This window comes from Cricetulus griseus, assembly GCF_003668045.3.
Source record: "Cricetulus griseus strain 17A/GY chromosome 1 unlocalized genomic scaffold, alternate assembly CriGri-PICRH-1.0 chr1_0, whole genome shotgun sequence".
Taxonomy (NCBI): Eukaryota; Metazoa; Chordata; class Mammalia; order Rodentia; family Cricetidae; genus Cricetulus; species Cricetulus griseus.
In genome coordinates, this window is record NW_023276806.1 from 19,650,319 (window position 1) to 19,656,229 (window position 5,911).

Consider the following 5,911-nt stretch of genomic DNA (forward strand, 5'->3'; position numbering starts at 1 on the left):
CATTTTTAATTGCAGGCCTCAGTGTCTGCACTACTGGGGTGATGTTCAGGAATCAGTCTCCTGTGCCAATTTGTTCAAGGGTAATTCCCACTTTCTCTTCTAGAAGATTCAGTGTGGCTGGATTTATGGAGAGATCTTTGAACCATTTGCTCTTAAGTTTCATGCATGATGACAGGTATGAATCTATCTTCAATCTTCTGCATGTCTGAATCCAATTGTGCTAGCACCATTTGTTGAAGATGCTATCTTTTTTCCATTGTATAGATTTAGCACCTTTGTCAAAAATAAGGTGTTTTTAGGTGCGTGGATTAATATCTGCATCTTCAATTCTATTCCATTGGTCTATCTGTCTATTTTTGTGCCAATACCAAGCTGTTTTCAGAACTATGGCTCTATAGTAGAGCTTGAAGTCAGGGATGGTGATGCCTCCAGAAGATCCTTTATTGTAAAGAGTTGTTTTGGCTATCCTGGGTTTTTTATTTTTCCATATAAAGTTGAGTATTGTTCTTTCAATGTCTGTGAAAAACTGTGTTGGGATTTTGATGGGGATTGCATTGAATCTGTAGATTGCTTTTGGTAGGATTGCCATTTTTACTATGTTAATTCTACCTATCCAAGAGCATGGGAGATCTTTCCATTTTCTGGTATCTTCTTTAATTTCTTTCTTTAAAGTCTCAAAGTTCTTATTGTACAGGTCTTTCACTTTTTTGGTTAGTGTTACCCCCAGATATTTTATGTTGCTTGTGGATATTGTGAAAGGTGATGTTTCCATGATTTCTTTCTCATTGGGTTTATCATCTGTATACAGTAGGGCTACAGATTTATTTGAGTTAATTTTGTATCCTGCTCCCGTGCTGAAGGTGTTTATCATCTGTAGGAGTTCCCTGGTAGAGTGTTTCGGGTCACTAATGTAGACTATTATGTTATCTGCAAACAGTGAAAGTTTGACTTCGTCCTTCCCAATTTGTATCCCTTTGATCCCCTGTTCTTGTCTTATTGCTATAGCCAGAACTTCAAGTACGATATTGAAGAGATATGGAGAGAGTGGACAGCCTTGTCTTGTTCCTGATTTTAGAGGAAATGCTTTGAGTTTCTCTCCATTTACTTTGATGTTGGCTATTGGTTTGGTATATATTGCCTTGATCATGTTTAGATATGTTCCTGTTATTCCTGTTCTCTCCAAGATCTTTATCATGAAGGGATGTTGGATTTTGTCAAAGGCTTTTTCAGCATCTAGTGAGATGATCATGTGGTTTTTCTTTTTCAGTTTGTTTATATAGTGGATTACATTGATGGATTTTCGTATGTTGAACCATCCTTGCATCCCTGGGATAAAGCCTACTTGATCATGGTGGATGATTTTTCTGATATGTTCTTGTATTCGGTTGGCCAATATTTTATTGAGTATTTTAGCATCGATGTTCATGAGGGATATCGGTCTGTAGTTCTCTTTCTTAGTCTTATCTTTGTGAGGCTTGGGTATCAAAGTGATTGTAGCCTCGTAGAAAGAGTTTGGTAATATCCCATCTGCTTCTATTGTGTGGAACAGTTTGAGGAGTACTGGAATTAGCTCTTGTTTGAATTTCTGGTAGAATTCTGCAGTGAAGCCATCTGGCCCTGGGCTTTTTTTGGTTGGGAGGCTTTTGATTACTGCTTCTATCTCATTAGGGGTTATAGTTCGATTTAAACTGTTTATCTGATCTTGATTTAATTTTGGTAAGTGATATTTATCCAGAAAGTTGTCCATTTCTTTTAGGTTTTCCAATTTTGTGGAATACAGGTTTTCAAAGTATGACCTAAAGATTCTCTGGATTTCCTCAGTGTCCTTTGTTATATCCCCCTTTTCGTTTCTGATCTTGTTAATTAGCATGCTGTCTCTCTGCCTTTTGGTTAGTTTGGCTGGAGGTTTGTCTATCTTGTTGATCTTCTCAACGAATCAACTTTGTTTCGTTGATTCTATGTAATGTTTTCCTAGTTTCTACTTTATTATTTCAGCTCTCAGGTTGATTATTTCCTGGCATCTACTCCTCCTTGGTGAGTTTGCTTCTTTTTGCTCTAATGCTTTCAGTTGTTCTGTCAATTCTCTAATGTGACTTTTCTCCAGTTTCTTCATGTGGGCACTTAGTGCTATGAACTTTCCTCTTAGCACTGCTTTCAGAGTGTCCCATAAGTTTGGGTATGTTGTGTCTACATTCTCATTAAATTCTAGTAAGTCTTTAATTTCTTTTTTATTTCTTCCCCAACCCAGGAATGGTGCAATTGAGTGTTATTCATTTTCCAAGAGTATGTAGGTTTTCTGCAATTCATATTGCTGTAGAATTCTATCTTTAATGCATGGTGATCTGATAAGATACAGGGGGTTATTTCAATTCTTTTGTAACTTCTGAGGTTTGCTTTGCTGCCTACTATGTGGTCAATTTTTGAGAAACTGCCATGTGGTGCTGAAAAGAACGTATATTCTTTTGAGTTTAGATGGAATGTTCTATAGATAACTGTTAACCCCAGTTGGGTCATAACTTCTTTCAGATCCTTTGTTTCTTTGTTAAGTTTCTGTCTGGTGGTCCTGTCAAGTGGCATAAGGGGGTGTTGAAGTCTCCTACTATGTGTGTGCTTGGTTTTATGTGTGGTTTGAGCTTTAATAATCTTTCTTTTACAAATGTGGGTGCCTTCATATTTGGGGCATAGATGTTCAGGATTGAGACTTCATCTTGATGGACTTTTCCTGTGATGAGTATGAAATGTCCTTCTTCATCTCTTTGGATTGATTTTAGTTTAAAGTCTAATTTGTTAGATATTAGGATTGCTACACCAGCTTGTTTCTTGAGCCCATTTGTTTGGAAAATCTTTTCCCATCCTTTTACTCTGAGGTATCGCGGTATCGCCTGTCTTTGAAGTTGAGATGTGTTTCTTGTAAACAGTAGAAGGATGGATTCTGTCTTCGTATCCATTCTGTCAACCTATATCTTTTTATGGGTAAGTTAAGACCATTGACATTTAGGGATATTAATGTCCATTGTTCGTTGGTTCTTGCTTGTTTTGGATTTATTGTTAGTGGTGCCATTGTGTGTGGATTTTGCCCTCCTGCTTCTTTTTGTGTTTGGTAAAATTAGATTATCTATTGCCTGTGTTTTTGTGAGTGTAGTTATGTTTGTTGGGTTGGAGTTTTCTTTCCAGAACCTTCTGTAGTGCTGGATTTGTGGATACTTATTGTTTAAATCTGTTTTTGTCATGGAATATCTTGTTTTCTCCATCTATAATGATTGAAAGTTTTGCTGGGTACAGTAGTCTGGGTTGACATCCATGCTCCCTTTGTGCTTGTATGGTATCTATCCAAGACCTTCTGGCTTTCGGTGTTTCCATTGAGAAGTCGAGTGTGATTCTGATTGGTTTGCTTTTATATGTTACTTGTCCTTTTTCCTTTGCTGCTCTTAATATTTTCTCTTTATTCTGTAGGTTTGGTGTTTTGATTATTATGTGTTGGGGGGACATCTTTTTGTGGTCCAGTCTGTTTGGTGTCCTGTAAGCTTCTTGTACTTTCATAGGCATATCCTTCTGAAGGTTGGGGAAGTTTTCTTCTATGATTTTGTTGAATATGTTTACTGTACCTTTGAGCAGTGTTTCTTCACCTTCTTCTATACCTATTATTCTTAGGTTTGGTCTTTTCATGGTGTCCCATATATCCTGGATATTTTGTGTTAGGGATTTGTTGGACTTGAGGTTTTCTTTGGTCAATGAATGTATATCCTCTAACAAGTCTTCAATAACTGAGATTCTCTTCCGTCTCTTGAATTATATTAGTTATACTCACGTCTTTAGTTCCTGATCGTTTATCCAGTCTTTCCATTTCCAGCATCGCCTCATTCTGTGTTTTCTTTATTGTGTCTATTTCAGCTTTCATGCTTTGAACTGTTTCAAGAGCTTCCTTCACTTGTTTGGTTGTTTTTTTTCTTGGGTTTCTTTAGATTCTTTAAGAGAGTTGTTTATTTCTTGAATTTTTTGGTTTGTCTTTTCCTCCATTTCGTGTAATTTTTTGCTTGCATTATCTTCTATTTCTTTATGGGATTTTCTTGTTTCCTCTTTAAAGGTCTCTATCATCTTGCTGAGATAATTTTTGAGGTCCATCTCTTCTTCATGCACTGTGTTGGGTTTTTCAGATCTTGCTGGAGTGGAGTCCCTAGATTCTGGTGGTGTCATATTGGTCTTTCTGTTGTTGAGTGAGTTCTTATTCTGTCTTCTTCCCATATCTTCTTCCAGTGAGTGCAGGAGGGAATCTCTCTATCTCCTCTTGTTATCCAGTGGTGTGTGTGGGCCAGGTATTCAATGTGTGCAGCTCTGGATGGTCTTGCCTCTCCTGGTAGTCTCCTCAGTCTGAAGGTGTTAGGCCTCCGTAGGGGTCAGGTGTATGTGGGGGGGACAGGAAGTAAGAGTGGGGTGTTTCCAGGCTCAGGGAGTTCCTCACAGCCTGGGCAGGTCTACCCCAAGCAGGAGCAGGCCTGGGGAGATCGAGGTGGATGGGGCTTTGGGAGAGAGTTTGGTAAGAGCAGAGAATCACTCACCACATTTCGGATCGGTTGGCTGAAAGGGAAGGAAGTGTGGCCTGTTCCCAGATTCAGGGAGCTCCTCCCTGCCTGGGCGTATCTACTCCAAGCAGGAACAAGCCTGGGGAGATCTGGTTGAATGAAGCTTTGGATGGGAGTTGAGTAAGCACAGGGGCACACTCACCTCGTTGTGGATCGGTCAGCGGAAAAGCAGGGTTGGCTTTTTAAACAACTTCTTCAGTATATATTTTCCATGGAATGTCAATTGTATCCACATTTGAGAATGGAGGTGTCTGTTGGCGAATGTTAAATGTTCTGCATTTTGTCTTAAGCCCTGCAGTCCTCTGGAGATCAGGTACATTTGGTAATAGAGTTCATCCCCTGGGAAGCCGTGAAAAGCCACAGTCCATCTCCTGATGCTCCTCTAACAGCTGTAAGTATAAAGATAATGTGCAAGCTGATAACGTTTAATGTAAAAATCCACAGGACAGCAACCTACAGGGGCAAGCTGAACTTGAAGAAGATATCACAAATGAAGGATGTAATATTGTTATTAGATATTCGATTCACTGAATAGAAATATTTCCTATATACAGAAACCCTCCTAAGATGATGCTGATCATTTTTACATTTCTTTCCAAGAAGTTTTATCATTTGAAAATTTTTGACAATGCCACACATGTCAATGTGTGTATTGAGACCATATTCACTTCCCATCACCCTCTGCTCTATTCTGTCACTCCTGCTAGCCCCTGACTTCTTCCTAACTAATCCCTCTCCAGCTGGCATGTGTTTTTTTTCCCCCCCTGAGGTCCTGTGCAGGTAGTCCCAGCTGCTGTATGTTCATGATTGTAACTACCATGCCATAGCCACATGATAGCATTTCAAAGCTTCCCTCCTCATCTGGCAGGCTTACACTCTTTCTGACCTTCTTCTAGGATGTTCCCTGTGCATTAGAGGAGGCAGCATCCATCTCATATTTATATCTGAGCTCCCCACACCCACTTATTACTTGTACTTTCCTCAGTTGTGGAACTCATTTACAAATTCTAGTGAGCTTAAAATTAAAAAGATGTAAAGAATATAATCAACTTTGAGTACTGCAGCTTTTCCCAGGATCATTTTCTCAGAAAGTAGCATATCTTAGTAGCATCGCCGTTTCAGTGATAAAATACTCTCACAAAAGAAACAAGGAAGAAAGAGTTTGTTTAGCTTATAGTACAATCTGTCATGGCAGTCACATGGGAAATGACAGTGGCAGGAGCTTTAGAAAACTTGTCACCTTACAATCACAGTCAAGAGCAGGGAAAAATGTGTTAATGCATGCATACTTCTCTTAGTTCTCTCCTTTGCATTCAGTACGGGGTCCAGCT